The sequence below is a fragment of the Curcuma longa genome, chromosome 11 (assembly GCF_044706935.1).
Source record: "Curcuma longa cultivar G26 ecotype Majalengka, Jawa Barat chromosome 11, ITB_CL_G26_1.1, whole genome shotgun sequence".
In the NCBI taxonomy this organism is placed as follows: domain Eukaryota; kingdom Viridiplantae; phylum Streptophyta; class Magnoliopsida; order Zingiberales; family Zingiberaceae; genus Curcuma; species Curcuma longa.
The window spans coordinates 27,404,932-27,421,881 of record NC_133871.1 but is presented as its reverse complement, the minus strand read 5'-3'; the positions used below and the strand labels follow the sequence as shown (position 1 = coordinate 27,421,881).

The 16,950-nt window shown below is 36.0% G+C and overlaps 1 long non-coding RNA gene and 2 pseudogenes across 1 annotated transcript; 2 read left to right on the top strand and 1 right to left on the bottom strand.

The window, feature by feature from the left end:
- Positions 1-85: 85 nt before the first annotated feature.
- LOC141840737 (E3 ubiquitin-protein ligase AIP2-like) lies at positions 86-6,071 on the bottom strand (annotated as a pseudogene).
- Positions 6,072-7,413: 1,342 nt separating this feature from the next.
- Positions 7,414-9,365, top strand: LOC141842029 (uncharacterized). Its single transcript, XR_012602844.1, has 5 exons — positions 7,414-7,479; positions 7,739-7,800; positions 7,884-7,990; positions 8,073-8,160; positions 8,892-9,365. It is a non-coding gene; the product is annotated as an uncharacterized LOC141842029 (long non-coding RNA).
- Positions 9,366-10,523: 1,158 nt separating this feature from the next.
- Positions 10,524-16,261, top strand: LOC141838922 (uncharacterized; annotated as a pseudogene).
- Positions 16,262-16,950: the final 689 nt, after the last annotated feature.

Below are 16,950 nucleotides of genomic sequence, written 5' to 3'. Positions count from 1 at the left end.
AGCAAAGAAACTAACAAGAAATGATTGGTTATATTTGCACATCCCCATGGTTGACTTTTTTTGAGGGTCAAATGAGTTTAAAATTACATTCTATTATCTGCACCTCAGCATATCACCAATGCACAATGGCAATTCTTGCTAATGGCTGTCTTTACCTAATCTGATGATACTACATGCATAAACATGACTTCAGAAAAGATATTTGCATACCCGTAAAGAAGCTTCGATGGCATTGTCGAGGTCCAGAAAACCACCAATTTCTTGCATATTGTTCATTAACTCCCTGACAGAGTCGGGAAGTTGGGTAAGCCTAGAGCTTTCTGTTGTATTTGCATTCTCTTCCTGACCTTGGGAAGAAGTTCCAGATACAGATGCCCAATCTTGTGCGACAGCGAGAGTGGTAAGTAAGTTCTGTGCTACCAGCCATGCAGGAGGTGCTGGTTCAGGTTCCACGGTCAGGTGACCTTCAAATAGATATCTAGATTCTGGAAACAAACAATAGCAAAATTAAGATATACCGGCATTCAATTTGTTGTCTGAAGCAATCCATAATTTCCATTTTTTCTGAAGTGCATCAAGGTCTTAAATGATACAGGAAAAGGAAACAAGAGGCCACTTTCAAGGTACCCAACCTCCAATAAATCAATATTATTAATTTTTCTTCGAGGCACGGGAAGTGATATTACTAATTATTGATACAGTTCTTGCATGACAGGCTACTACCTGGAGTGTAAATCTTAATTCTGTAGTAGATATGAAACATCTAGTATAGGATTCTATTTGTTATAAATTTATCAGTTATTTCTCCACAAGAAATGTCAAAAGCTTTCAAATTTCACATATGGGCCTTGGCAATAGATGCAATTCTATTTGTTATAGAATTATCAGTTATTCTCCTCAAGAAATGTCAAAATCTTTTGAATTTCACATATGATATAGAAACTATTTCAAAGGACCAAATATCTTAGCAAATGAAACTTCGCAGTTAGTAGCCAACTTCAGTTCACACAGGAACATATGCAAGCAAAAATAGTCCACCCTGGGTGAAATCTAAGACAGTGAAAGCCAGCAGAAATAAAAAGTTGTTTGGAATTGAGAGTACCATTCCGTCTTGTGTCTGCGAGGAGGAACCTCAGTATCCATCTCATTCAAATGCTCTCGTGCTCTGGCAATGTATTTTCTCATATTTTCCTTTTCATTAGAATCAGTAACCAATTTTTCAACTTCTTCAAAGAGCCTTAAACCAGTGAGCCAGAATGCTGGTGTTGTATATCTAGTTTGAAGAAGAGTAGCTACTCGGGAAACTGTAGAATACATCTGCAGGGGAAAATCAACCACAGTGTGACTTACAACATACAATATGTTGAATTATTGAAGAAATTGCCTAATTATTCCATTGAAGTTACTGCAATCAGAGAATTTCATCCTTCATTACCATGTATTCTGATTAAAGATATCCTAATAAATTTGACTATATCTTCACGTTATCCATCTATTACAAGATAGAATGCTAGACCTTATTTGGATTGATGGATTTGAGTACTTTCTCTTGTTGTTGAAGTTCATTTTGAAGGGAAAACAAACATTAACCCTTCGTTTCCTAATTGAGAAAAAATTGTGCTCGCACTCCATTTGTTTCCCTCAACTATACTTGCAGTCATGCACTTGATCATGATTTCAAAACTCACTTTTCTATCAATTTCTTCTGCATGGAAGTTTGATGATATCAATATCACTGACTTGTAAGTCTTCTATTGGTGAAATTATTTTAATTCTATTGTTTTAAATTTTAAAAAGGTTGTCGACATTTAGTTGAGAGTTTATTAGAGTTTTTAAAATTATTTGGGAAGTTTATTAGAGGTTTTAGGATAGCTCAGTTGGTATTTTTACAAAGAATGTCTTATTGCTACTCCATAAAAGAATTAAGATACCTTGTACTCAAGCATCTTTCAATTAATAATATTTTTCTCTATTGAAAAGTTGTGTTGTTTTGGTATGGCATCATTCGGTGTCAAAGCCAGGTTTCTGATTAGGTTTCATTTCTTGGTGTGCAATCTTTATTTGTTGTTCGACATTCTTCATCTGCTCATGGTTTCCTTCATCTAAACCAAACCCAAGCTTATTCACACAACCTGATCAGATCTTCCATCAGTGTTGTTCAACAGTTAGGTTCCACAACATTGTCATGATAATCTTTTGCAGTTGCTCCTCCAAAAATCTCCTCAATCTCTGTGAACCCACCCCATGAGAGCCCCTAAATATCCTCAATCAGCTCCTCTCCCATTCAGGATGTCCATAGCCTACACGCTTAGTCGTCATCCAAAGACCTCTCCAATCCTCAACTGCAAGGTCAGGGATGCCTCTCCAGTCCTCTACTTCAAGAACAATGTCTTTGACTGAGCATCATCACCCTGAGTCCTGACCAAGAATCGCCCCATCCTCCCAAGAACATTACTACCTTTGCTGGTGAAGGCTTCATGTTCGACCATTCGCGACTGAATCCACATCGACTACTCCTCTTACAGTGCTACTGCTTCACCGCCATCTACCAGTTTCAATCAATAGCAACATCGAATCCCCAAATCTCAAACATATTCTAATCTGTGTTAATTATCATCTCATATCATCAACCCATCAACACAACAAACTTTGACAACAGAATAGTCTTGTGTTACCCAATAAACTTGTTTTTATTTTAATATCACTCTTATTTATTTTAGTTGGTTACTGAATTTTTAGATTTACCTAGTTTTTCTCACAAATCCCTAACTGTCTCCACTTACAACAAAAAAAGTTTGTTTGGCCTTCATTTTCTTATTTGTTCAATCCTTAAAAAAATGTTGAAGTACTTTATTTGTACCCTTGGTTTACTAGTATTACAAATTTTATAAATTTCATTATTTATTAACTGTTAGGTCCGACAAGACAGACTCCACTATGATAAATGTAGATAATAGGTGAGATTCTTAAAACTAAATGTAATAGCTTAGAAAACAACCTTAAAACCCTAACTCAAGTGGATGACCTAGAAAATTTTTTAAATCTTATTAGAAAACTAAGTAATATAAGGAAAGGAAATATTCTAAAATATTAGATAATTTAGAAAGCACGTGCATTCCACCTAACAGGAACTCAACCCATTTCTAGAGATGAGAACTACCTTTTTTATTAATAAAACCATAGAGATAGGGTCAAGCAAGATGAGATTAAAAACATTATGGTGGATGTTCTTAGCTCTAACAGTAGGTTACATCCAAATGCATTCTTCAATTGGTTGATTGAGATTGAAGATTTTTTTGATTGGTATCGCATGACCCCAACCCATCTTGCTAAAATGAAACTCACTGGGATTGCTATGAAATTTTGGCAGTGTTCAGGCTAATCAAGATCAACACAAACTAGAACTTATTACGAAATGGAATAAAATGAGAGAAAGACTAACAAAAAAAAAAACGTTTATACACTTTAGAGACCAACTATATAATACAGGGATAAATTTGACATAGTCATCCACTAACAAGTCAATTTAAGGAACATCACATGCATAGTGAAGCTAGAGAAGGCCTTAGAGTTGTCCTTATTCACTTCATTTATGAATTTAGGCCAGAAATTAGAAGAGAACATGGGTTATTTTCTCCTTATTCATTAAAGAAGCCTACCACAAGTTCATAATGCTCGAGTAGATCATCAAAGTCTCTACATTCTGATTAACCCATTCCATCGAAACCATATTATCCTATAGTAGCCCTAGCAGCCTAGGATCTTAAGGTTGGTTTGATACATTAACAGAAGACTATCCCCTGAGGTTAATATATAAATGAGTATCGTGACATAATTTCAGAAGAATAAGGAACAACCACCTTTATGCACAAGCAACATGCAATAGACCTTGTTTCTGATCACAGTTATCAAATCTTCCACACTGCTGCATGAATCCCATGGAACGCGTTGAACTAAATAGGCAAGTTGAAACTCTCCTACAGCATGAATTTCTATAATGTATTGAACTAAATAGGCAAATTGAAGAATTCCAAGAAAAAGATTAGAAAGTGTGTGTCCTTATGTCATTCTGCATTGCTGACACTCAAAAAATGACCCTTGGAGAATGTGACATGATCATGTATAGGTTTCCTATACCTAGACTTAATGGGGTGCTCGACTTAATGGTTAAAGCCAAATGATTCTCCAAGATTGATTTGCATAGTAGATATCATCAAATTTTGATGAGTGAAAATTCATCTTTAAAACACAGAGCAAACCATAAGAATGATTAGTTATGCCTTTTGGGCTTCCAAATACCCCAAGCATATTGATATGGATAATGAATCAAGTGCTAAAACCTAATGTAAGAAAGTTTTTGGTAGTTTATTTTCATAACATCCTGGTTTATAGCAAAGTGCACAACACTGACGTAGAACATATTCACTTAGTCTTTGATAGCTTCCAGGCTGAGAAGCTATTTATTAACCTTAAAAAGTGCTCTTATAATCTTAGGTTCTCTTCCTTAAGTTTATTATTTCTGTAGAGGGCATTTTGACTTAATTCAACAAGGTTAGGACATCAAGGATTAGTGTGAACCCTATACCCTTTAGGAGACTCAAAGCTTCTACAATTTTGTGACAAACTATAGATATTTTATTATCTTAAGAAAGGGGTTTCAGTGGACTAAGTCTTTTAAGGAATCAACAAAGAAAAGATGATTGACGCCCCTATATCAGAAATCCTGACCATTCTAAATCATTTGAGGTAACTATGTTGCATTTGTGGGAGGAATTGGAACTACCCTAAGACAAGAAAGGCACTTTATTCCCTTCTTTAGCGAGAAACCCAATCAAAATCAACAACACCACCCCACATATGATAGAGTTTTACATTATCTTCCTAGCTCCAAGGCGTGGGCACTACTACTTGTTTCCAAACAAATTTATATTGCATGTTGACTACAAAACACTTAGCTAATCACAAGGCAAATCTTATTTGATTTATGATGCAAGAAGACGCTATTATATGATGGCTCTAGTGAGTATGAGGCTCAGTTCCTCATTGTTACAGCAACTTCTGAATACTAGAGGGGTTGTAACTGAAGAGAAATTAACATCATCATATAGCTTACAAAATTTCCAAATATTAACGATTATGATAGTGCTGAACCAACTGACAAGAACATAAGATAAGTCCAACAATTACTTGTTTATAAATCATTTTCCTATAAATAGGCCATGCAAATCTGATAATTTTGATCTTGGCATACTTAAGATACAGATAAGGCGTCCCTGAACTTGTGGAAAATCTCAAATAATAATGCACTTTGATTTTTTTTTCTTTCTCTAATAAGTAAACACCAAATTCAGTCATATGGATCACCAGGTGACTTAATAGTCTTGTATATGAAGAATTAATTGGTCTGTTTCCATCTCTCACATTTAGCAATCATCATATAATGGGCATTCTGCTCTAACCAGGATATTTTTTATGACATTAGCAATTACATAAAGTGATATTCTTTTGCACGCCCCCATAAACATCTCCTAAAATCGTTTCCTTTTTTACATCCAGTAAGAATCCTTTTTTTCTCTGCCTAAGGATATTAATCAACCAAAGAAAATCGTCGACAAAACCGTAAAATGCAGCAGGGCGTAAACATATGAAATTTACTTAAACACGATAAAGATCCGATGCAGGTAGGAAGAAAACGCATTACGAACGACTAATTTAAAATCTCAAAGAATCACCGATTTTGCCAGTTTTGTGTTCTCAAACGATCAAATTAAAAACACGAGAAACAGAGGAAAGGTACCGATTTTCGTAGAGACGGGGACGCGGAGGGATATTTCCCGCGGACGAGAGATGCAATAGAGGCAACCGCCTCCTCGAACGACTGCTTCTTCCCGAGTTTCCTCTGCAACGACTGCAGCTCCTCCATCGCCGTCTGCTCCGCTTCCATCGTCTTTCTCCCTTTTCTCCTCCTCTTTCGCTCTCGAGTTCTAAACCTAGAGGAGAAGAGGGCCCTGAGAATCGGATCTTAAAATGATGAACTCGAAGCTTTGTTTCTTGAGGAAGGGGAAAGAGAAGACACGAGGAGAGGCGATGGATGAAAGAGAGGATATCGCCGCTTTAACGAGCAAATAAACACCCAGAAAAGTACCCCCTCTAGGACAGGTGACTGAGTGGGACCAACCGGACGGCGGAGCCTACCGTCTCATATCTGTCATTTGGTGGCATTTTGGGTAATCGCGATTGGATCAGAAGATTCTCCGCGTGTGATGCACAACAGCAAACAGGTAAATCGACCAGTGGGTTGGTGGCGGCCTCTCTGACCATGACTTCTGTTCATATTGTCAAATCGGATCGGGCACATGAAAAGAAACAACCGAATCCGAAATGTGCCTAGAGGTTAGAAGAATATGATTAATTGAAAATTTAATAATATTAAAAAAATATTTACATTTGTTTAAAGATTTAGTTTTCATTAATGGTTGATTTACTCGGACTGAATTAGAGAAAATAAGGAAAAAATTAATTTATTAATTTCTTCTATTAATTATTTGCAATAAATATAATTTTTCCAATGTAATCTCTTTTTTTCCAACTTTATTTTTGAAGATCAAATAAGTCATTATTCAAAATAATAATAATTTCACTGTAAAATTAATTAGGCCAAGCAAGCTAGGTCGGGAAGGTATTGATGAAGCTAATCCAATTGGTTAACCAGAATGTTCCTGTGGAGATTGCCTCTCGGACGAGCAAGCGGTCATTGGGTTGAGAAATTGACGTCAAGGTGGTACCTAGTACCCACAAACAGAGAAGGAAGCCAGGGGCGGCTCAAGCTCACGGAGGGCCCTAGGCGAATTTTTTTTAAAATGATTGTTATTATTTTAAAAAAAATTTTCTCACCCTTTTTTATTCGGACTTGAGACCGACAATGGTGGGTTTAAAAATTTTTTAAAATAAATTAAAATTTTAATTTTAAAAATAAATTTTTTATATAAAATTAAATTATCTCATAAAAAGATTCATTAAATTCTTCTATTTTTTTTTCATACGTTTTGTATGTCCAGAATCATATTTTTTAAAATGTAAAAAATAGAGGCTTATAATTGACACGTTACCTTTATTTGTTGTGGTTATTTTAAAATTTTTTGTTATATTGTTAGTAGCTCTGACACTCAAGATTGCATTCCTATTGTTTGTCATGTCGGTTTAATTATTAGTTTGTTATTATCTTCCAAGTCATTTGAATGATTGGTTTGTCTTCATTAGGTGTTTTGAAGCAGCTTCAGATTTCAAATATGTTTCATCGTTATTGAAATTGTCAAAACTTCTACATTATCTACTTTGTTAATTTGCCAAGTGATTATTTGTTATTATACTTCACTGTAAATTGAATTTGTCTGATATATCTATTCTGTTTATATCTATAGGAAATTGAACGGGACTGTGATAAAAAGGAATCTACTGTCAAACAATTATCAGCTCCAGGTATATTGAATTCTAACTAATACTTTTTCAGAGAATCATGAAATACTGTTATCCTTGATTAGCATTAAAAAACAAATTCTGCCACCAAAACCAAATATCAAACTGATGTTTGGTGTATGTTGTATATCTGCATTAGTAGTTTAGTACTTTGACTAAACTTTGCCATTTAAGTTATTTGAATAGTAGACTGTAGACCTCAGTTACCATGAACCTTCTGTCAGTATATAATATTCTCCGTGGTCCCACTTTCCAATTACAGGTTCATATACTACTGGCCGCCCTTCTGAGGATGGAGATTCTCGAACTCTATTTGTTAGCAATGTAAGTATTTGTTTTTCTCACATTTGCAATTATTGAATGTGAAAAAGCAGTGTAATTAATCTATATTGCCACTGGATTCACAGGTTCATTTTGCTGCAACTAAAGATACACTTTCCCGTCATTTCAACCAAGTTGGTGATGTGCTTAAAGTAATCCTAGTTACTGATGCTACCACTGGTCAACCTACAGGGTAATGATAAAAATTTTGCATAATGTTTTTTGTATGTTTTCAAATCATTCATAAATTATAATCATGTTGTGGCTACAAGCAGATCAGCCTATGTTGAATTCCTGAAGAAAGAATCAGCAGATTTGGCACTGTCATTGAATGGCACTTCGTTTATGTCCCGCATCCTCAAGGCAAGCTTGCAGTATATTAGTGCTTTTCTATAGCTTGCTTTTACAGCTTCCTTTGATTATTAGATTCTAAATTAATATTCAATGAAGCAATTATGAAATTTCCATTACATCTTTGTCCAGCCTGTGGTCAGTCATTTATTTCTTGCTGTCTTAAATTTGTCAATACCTAACTCCTAAACATCCAATAAGGTCATGGTTTTCAAATTTCATATTTGCTTAAACACCATATTTTGTATCCATGCAATAGGGTCATGTATATGTAAATTATGCTTCCCATTTGGAGAAACTAGTGCAGATATGGGATTTCTGTGAGTCCTGAGGGCTGCACCTTTTCTGCTGTATCCAATTTTCCATCTATATGTTGAAAAAAATGACAAGGCAAGTTTTCAATGTAGGGCCATAAATCATTTCATAGAATTAAAGAAAGAAGTAGATGATTGTGGTGACTGTCTGATTTCCCCATTTGTAAAGTAGTTTATCCATATGCTTCTAAACCATAATACTTTCAAGAGCATTGACTGAAGTAGATGATTGTGGTGACTGTCTGATTTCCCCATTTGTAAAGTAGTTTATCATATATGCTTCTAAACCATAATACTTTCAAGAGAATATATGCTAATACGTTCTTGTTAGTAAGCTTTAAATGCTATTAATGCATTAAAGTTATTTCTTCCTTCTATGCGTTCACAGAATAGTGCATAACTTGGCATGTGATTGTTTGTGTACTATAGGTGGTACGCAGAAGCTCTCATGAAGCGGTACCAGTATTATCTTGGTCCTGGGTTGCTCGCGCGCCGGCATTTGCTTCTAGAGGCCGAATGCCATATCCAAGAGGTACATTTCCTGGCTCTTTTAGAGGGTGTCCCCCAATTAAATCTGGAGCCAGGAGCTTGCAATGGAAGCGGGAGACATCCATTGTGCAACCTAGTGAGGGAGCAAAACCTCCACAAACACCAAATGTCTCGTCCCGGACAGCAAGGAGTCTCACCTACAAGCGGACCGAACCCTAACCTGCTGGGCTTTCTAGTACCACCTAATGGTTCCATCCATCCAAGCAGGCGATAGTTTCAGCGAGATTTTGCCTCTGGTTTGTTGTGCAAAACAAAATGCTAGGGAATCAAGCTGGAGATTATTCAGCATACTGCTCATGGCCGCTTTGAGGCTCTCTGACTGAAGCAGCAAACTTTCATTGAGCTACCATTTTTAAGCCCCTTGCGATGGACATTCAAAATGAGCAATTGTTTTATCCATTTTTTTGCCTTCTTTACTTATTGAGTAGCAGCGTTGATGTTTGTTTGTAAATATATTGAAATCTCAGCAAACGGTACTTGGTTGCAGTAACCTATTCCATCGATTTATCTGAGCCTCTGGTTTCACGTTTCCTTTGAATAAATTCTTTGGCTATGTAAACCACATACTCTGATTTGGAGCCATTGTTGGATATCATTAGAATCCAAAGCATTCAAAGAATTTATTTAAATTTTTATTATTAGTTTGCTTAATCAGTATAGAAATTTTTATTATTCGATAACAGTTAATTATGTACAACAGTAGGATGTGACGTCCTTTTGATAACAAAGACGATTTATGCCCTATAATTATTACAGATTTCTAAATTTCAAACTTGTCAAGCAAACTAATAATAAAAATTTAAATAAATTCTTTTTTTTCGGTCAACTCAATCCAATTGCGTGCTACGTGGCTATGGCTCCTGTCGCCGGCTGTCATACGGTTTCGAGATATTTAGCCAAAGAACAAAATAGATAACAACTGATACTTTTCTGATAAAATCCATCCACACATTAATATGTTTTAGCTCCTGTTTGGCTTCATTCCAATACTTGTGGACAAGGAGTTTTCTTTATTTTTGAAAAAATTATTAAATATTTCAGTTTGCTCCATTTCCATTCTTTGTTTAATAAAACGTAAAAAAAAAGAGTTTGTCACCTAATTTTGCTGATTAATTTCTATATTTTTTGACCCCTTTAATTAAAGTTTTAATGCTTTTATTTTTGCGAAAAAGAAGAGGTTTTTTATTCTGTTGTTTTTAAATGGACTAATTCTAAATATCTAAAACGAAATTTTAATTTTTTTACTTTTTATAAAAAAACTTAATGTAAAGAATCTTGCAAAATTGGATTGATAAATAACTAATTTTTGAAAAAAAACTAATAGAAAAATAATTTTTTATTTTTATTTTCCCTCTCGTTGACAATCATTGCCGCGTCGTTAACTTCTCCACGGCGTCCACGCTGAATGAAATAGACGGATCGGAGAGTTTCTGAGGCCGAATCGAAAGGGGGAGGAGGAGGAGGAGGAGGAGGAGGAGGAGATCCTGAATCGGAAGGGAACCATTCCATGCCATGGTGGCGGTCGTCTCTCCCCCCTGTCGTCGCTTTGGCCGCTCCTATGGCTAGGGTTCGCTTTAGCTTTCGGGATGGGCGGCTCGCCTGCGGCCTCCTTCAAGGTCCCCTTCCGCGTCGGCGACGTGCTTCCGATCCTTCCCCACCAGATAACCTGGCCGCTCATGAATAACCTGCACAGCGCCGTCGACCTCCTACCGTCCTTTGTCGGATCCATCGTCCCCGATGCCCCGTCCGTCGGCTGGAAGGGCTCCTGCTTCTTTGAGAACGAGGCGCGACTTGAATTCATTGGGCATGGGGAAGGCAGTGACAATGAGAGCAGCAACACAGGCGCAATTCTATATCTCAAGGCAAATTTCCACATATATATTTATATATTTTAAAAGAAGGTTTTTGGTAGACAAATTGAACTATGTTGCCGATATTTTAGCACCTGCTCATCTTAAATCCTTTGGTTATTTGATTTTGTTAGGCTTAGATTAGAGTTTCCTTTCCTATCATTTTATGCTTTCGCGTTAGGGATTAATAAACTATTTTGTTGATTTGTTCTCCAACTTCTTTTTGCTTTCCTTAACTAGCTCTAGGATCTACTTGAGTTGATCGTTATCAGTTACCTAAAGAAAGCATGCAGCGTTTTTGTCATGCATTTCTTTAAGAGCTAAAAGTGATTATATGTGTGCTACTGTTACAACCTGTTAATTGTTTTTAAATTGACAGAAATTGCACTGCAAACATATAAATCCTCAAATAACATTTACAATATGGCATGGCCTTAATTATTTTGTTCTACTACGCATTACTTTGATGATTATCTTTTGAGTAGGGGGGTGTAGTCGATGTTAATTTTTTTTCGTCTTTTCTCTTGCAGACCGATGCAGCACATAGCTGGACATGTATGGATCTCTATGTATTTGCAACACCATACAGGATAACGTGGGATTATTATTTCTCAGCACGGGAACACACACTGGTGATAAAGTCATGGGAAGATGCAGCAGAAATGGAATATGTAAATATTGATGGACCTTTTCTACTTTCATCAGTTCATGAGAGTAGTTGAAATTGATATCTGATAATATTCTTCAGGTTAAACAACATGGTATATCTGTATTTCTCATGCCCTCTGGAATGCTTGGGACTTTGCTATCTTTGGTTGATGTTTTGCCTCTCTTTTCCAACACTGGCTGGGGCCAGAATGCTAATTTAGCATTCTTGGAGAAACATATGGATGCCACCTTTGAGCAACGTTCTCAACCTCATCAGGCTACAATTCGAGTAGAGGAAATCCATTCAGGTGATTTCCTAGCAGTATCAAAGATCCGCGGTCGCTGGGGAGGTTTTGAGACATTAGAAAAATGGGTGACTGGTGCATTCGCTGGGCATACAGCAGTTTGCTTAAAGGATGAAGTGGGTAATCTCTGGGTCGGAGAATCTGGACATGAGAATGAGAAGGTACTTGAGAGTTTATAAATGTCCAACTTTAACCTTATATCATTACTTTTGAGCTTTATGGATATATTGGAAGTCCATCAATATGTCTTGGGCTTGACTTTCATCAATTGCTCTACTTTAATGTTTTCCCAAACTGCTATTTGATTAACATGATCTTTTTTCCAATGGGTAGTAACATGTAAACTTTTGCCTAATTCTCTAACTGACTATGGTTTCCTGACAGGGAGAAGAGATTATTGTGGTGATTCCATGGGATGAGTGGTGGGACTTGGCATTGAAGGATAATTCTAATCCTCAAATAGCGTTGCTGCCTTTGCATCCAGACTTGCGTGCAAAATTCAATGAAACAGCAGCATGGGCTTATGCTCGGAGCATGTCCGGAAAACCCTATGGGTATCACAACATGATATTTAGCTGGATTGATACCATATCTGAGAATTATCCACCTCCCCTTGATGCTAATTTGGTATGAGTGTAATAAGGATTCTTTAAATTACAAACTTAGGTACCTTTATAATTGTTGATTTTATCTATTAATTCTTCATAATTTTTTTCGTTCATTAGAATCTGGATATGTATTTACTGTGCATTTTTTGTTATAGTTTAGCAGGTATATATCAGCTTCTACATTGCTGTGATACAATCTTTTGCGTTTAATATTCATATACTAAAGATGTGGAAAATATTAGAGTGAATTTTTAATCATTCAGATTCAATTTCCTGAAATCTTGATCTGTATTTTGTTATTTATATGATTTTCTGTTTCCTTTTGAAGAAAACAAATCTTTTTGATGGCTGGTTCTAATCTCACTACCAATCAATTTTGATTCTATTCTTGCAAAATATTTGGCATCCTATGTTTATTGGATTGTATACCGAAATATGGAAGTCTTATTCTTTTGGATTATACCTTTAGATTTACTATATACGAACAGTTAATTTACTCAGATTAGTTTTGCTCTATTTCCATCACTTTGAATCGCTTCCCCCATTACCTCTACATCTAGGACAGATGTTAGATGCTAGGATCAAATGCCCTTGTGATTTTTCTACTGCAAGATAGATCATATATGACAAATTTATGGATAACCTATGAGAATTATTCACATTTCTGTTAACTAGGAGTTTTGTTGGTTAATGAGGGAAGGAAGTACAGTCCTAACATAGATTAGAACGGTTTTGTTATTATGCGACAAAAAATTAGATGGGGTTTATTTAAGGAGTTAATGATTTTCGAAAGTTTATTGTCATTTTACAATTAATCCTTCAAGCTTGTCCAATGTGAGCCAAGGTTTCAATTAGTGATCCATTCTTGAAACTGATTGGTGACTGGAAGGCTACCGATTGATGGACCAACAGGTGATAGGTGTTGGTATCTGTTAGAAGACAGAAAAGGGAGCTTCTTTACAAAGGAGGGAGAGCAAGTGTGGTAATGGACAAAGAAGAGAGAGAAGTGGGAAAAGACCAAAAAGGAGGGAAAGATGGTAAACAAAAACAATAAGTTGTTGATTGAGTGGATGGGCAGGTGTAACTTGGTCAGAGTACAAACAATCAGCAGGGCAGTTATGTACCATGCAACCACCTTGCAGAGTTTATCTTGATGCTTAGTTTATTTGTCTTTATTTACTTTGCTAAATGCTAATAGGTGTTAATTAGGAACTTCTCTTGTTCATCTAAATATTTTCTGCAATGGTTTATTCTCCAGGTAATGTCCGTTATGTCCATGTGGACTAGGTTGCAACCCACTTATGCTGCCAATATGTGGAATGAAGCCCTCAACAAGCGACTTGGGACAGAGGTACTTGAACTAGATCATTGAAATATTTCTAGTTATATGTTTAGATATTAGATTTCTGTGGAATATCAGCTAGTTTGTAACTATCTTGAGTAACAAGTCAGCATGGGATATTTGCCTCAAGGTTTTCTTGCCTATGCAAATATGCATATTTGGCTGGATATAGTAAAAATACTATTTTCCCATTTGCTCTTTTTAAAATGATTTTCATTATGCAATTTTGGTTAATTAAAAAGTTCTATACAAAATCTCAGATGCTACTAAAACTCTAAATTCCTCTTGCTTCTGCTGTTCTCGAGTAGTTATTTACCTTGAGAATATTGTTGTAGATTATCATTGTGATAGCTGTTAATAATGTGAAACTATAGATTGGATATTTACTAGTAGCTTAAGTGTTGGGCTAAGTGATATCCTAATCAAAATTAACTTTACATGATACCGTAGAGATCGTGTTCAAGTTTTGCAGGTGTTGGTAACTAAAGAATATACATGCACTTCTAGCTAAGTCCAGCTACCCTAAACAATCTAGTCTAGGTTACTTGCTTCACATGTGAAAGTATGTCAAAAATATGAGATATGGATTTTGTCATTTCTAACAGTTAAACTTTTCGATAAGTGATTGTCTGATACTAAAAAACATTTTGTGGATATTTTTTCTGTCTCAAATGAAGATGGATATTGAGAAAAATTAAACATCTTACATGTTTTGAGATGGGAATATCCTTTTATCAGTATATGAATGAAAAGATAGGAATCCCTTGTAAATTCATGAAGCAAGGTTAGTAGGTAAAGGTTGACATGGTAGACAGCTGCTGCCGATTTGCCTCAGGATCTGTTTTCAATAAAGTGCGTGTGCTTGATCTACGGATGTGATAAGTACCTTGGCACACGGAAATTTGAGGTCATCTCAACTTGGTGAAAATTCTGGACCTTTTGTTTGTACTATATTTGTAGCCCTATGAAACCACGAGTATTTTCTATTTCTATCATACATGGTGCCTTGAAGTCTCCTAGTAGATCGAGAAGCACAATTTTATTTTATTTTTCAAATATCTTGACACTAATGCAATTCCATTATCTTGCGGAAGCAAAGTTTTGCTTAACCACCATATACTTCCTACAGAAAGAAAGTCATGGAGCAAACTCCTAGTTAAATGTTCCAAAAAGTTTTTTTGCGTGTGGTTAAATAGTCCAAACAATGAACTTTTCACTTTTTTAAAATTAAACAAAATGAAATGCTGATCAGGGTTGCACATAAAGTGGCAGTTGCTGGGTCAGCCTAAGCCCAAATTACAGCGGTATAATATTTTTTTTTTGTTTGCTTATATTAGTGATTCACGTGGGGTTTTCCAATTTAATAAGTGAAAATCATATTAATTTTCTGGAGGCTTTTCTTTCAGATTATGACCATAAAACAGTCATTTGTACAACATAAAGAAGGGTCTCCATTGCTTGAATTTGGATGTACTTGGAAGCTTGCCACCATTCAAGAAGTTGTTGAATTTTGATACTGCTTGCTGTAGTTCCTTATGTATTTTTAACTTGGTATAATTTAACATTAAAAATGGATGCAATTGAAACACAATATCTGTCATAGTTGTAAATTTTTGTTACTGAGAATGCCATTGACCTTTGGAAGATAATGTCTAAGACCTCCGGGTATCTTGTATTTGGCCAAACAATACATATCTTAATGGGGTTATGATAGAAACAAATGTCTTAGTCTTGTTCAAGTAACTAACAAGGTTTTGCTTGTCAGGGGTTGGAGTTCCATGATATTATCGTTGAAACTGAAAGGCGCGGAATGACCTTCGATCAGTTGCTCACCATGCCCGAACAAGACGACTGGGTTTACAGTGATGGAAAATCTACAACTTGTGTTGCTTTTATTCTGGAAATGTACAAGGAGGCTGGAATATTTGGCCCTCTTGCCAACTCCATACAAGTTACCGAATTCACTGTAAGTACAACTTCATCCACCATGGCTGAGTTTTTGGTTTCAGTAGAAGCCACTATCACTATCAACTTTTTTACCCTTACCCTATACTCCTCTCCTTTCTCCAGATTCGCGATGCTTACATGCTTAACATATATGAGAACAACCAGACTCGATTACCAAGCTGGTGCAATTCAGAGGAGGAAAAGCTTCCTTTCTGCCAGATACTAGGGGATTACAGAATGGAGCTGCCCGAATACAACACTATTAACCCTTACGCAAATATGAACGAAAACTGCCCCTCCTTGCCTCCGACTTACATTAGACCCTCAACTTGCTGACCAGTTAATGATTTGTTGTTTGCTCATCACCAGTAACATGGTTGCATCCAGTCTTTGAAGTGAATGGTGAATTTTACTGGGTGAAGAAGACATTATTAGTATACCATTCTGTATATTTGGCACTGCAGATTCCATGTATTTCACCAGAAAAAGTGTTTATATCGAGATTTTCAACAAAGGAGATAATTTTAATACTTCTGAGCAGGTATCCAAATTTAGTATCACATATATGTGATGAAGTAATGAGCAATGCCGAGGGGTGTAATCGAATCAAGCTGAGCCGAATAGTATGAGGTTCGAGCTCGAGCTTGTTTCATTTTTCTTAAGTTTGAGTTCAGCTCGAATTCGATTCGAGTTTTAATTTTTAAGCTCGAGCTCAGTTCGTAATGAAATTAAATAGTTCGTGAACGCTTGAGCTCGGTTAAAAAATGATTCGTTTTAAAGTTAAATGAGTTTAGTTCGAGTTCGATTCGAAAATAGTTCGTTTAAAAATTAAATGAGCTTAGTTCGAACTTGGTTCGTTAATATATAATATTTATAATTCATATAATATATATATACACACACATGTTTGCGAGCCTCTTAATGAACACGTTCGTGAGCCTTTAAACGAACATGTTCATAAGCTCACGAATCAAATACTATTAAGTTCGAGTTTGACTTGATAATATTTTCGAGTTCGAAATTATGGTCGAGTTTAGCTCGTTAACTTAATCGAACGAACTAAAATAATTTTTTTTTGAACCGAGACTCGAATAGTTCGTGAGCAATTTGATTCATTTAAATTCCTAGGAATGCCGAAGCTCCTAGCTGAGCCGGTGTCATGCTGGACCGGTCCGATTCTTGTAAGCGGCCGAGTCGGACTTCCTGTTCCCGAAGAATGATTGCCCAACTGTGCTAATG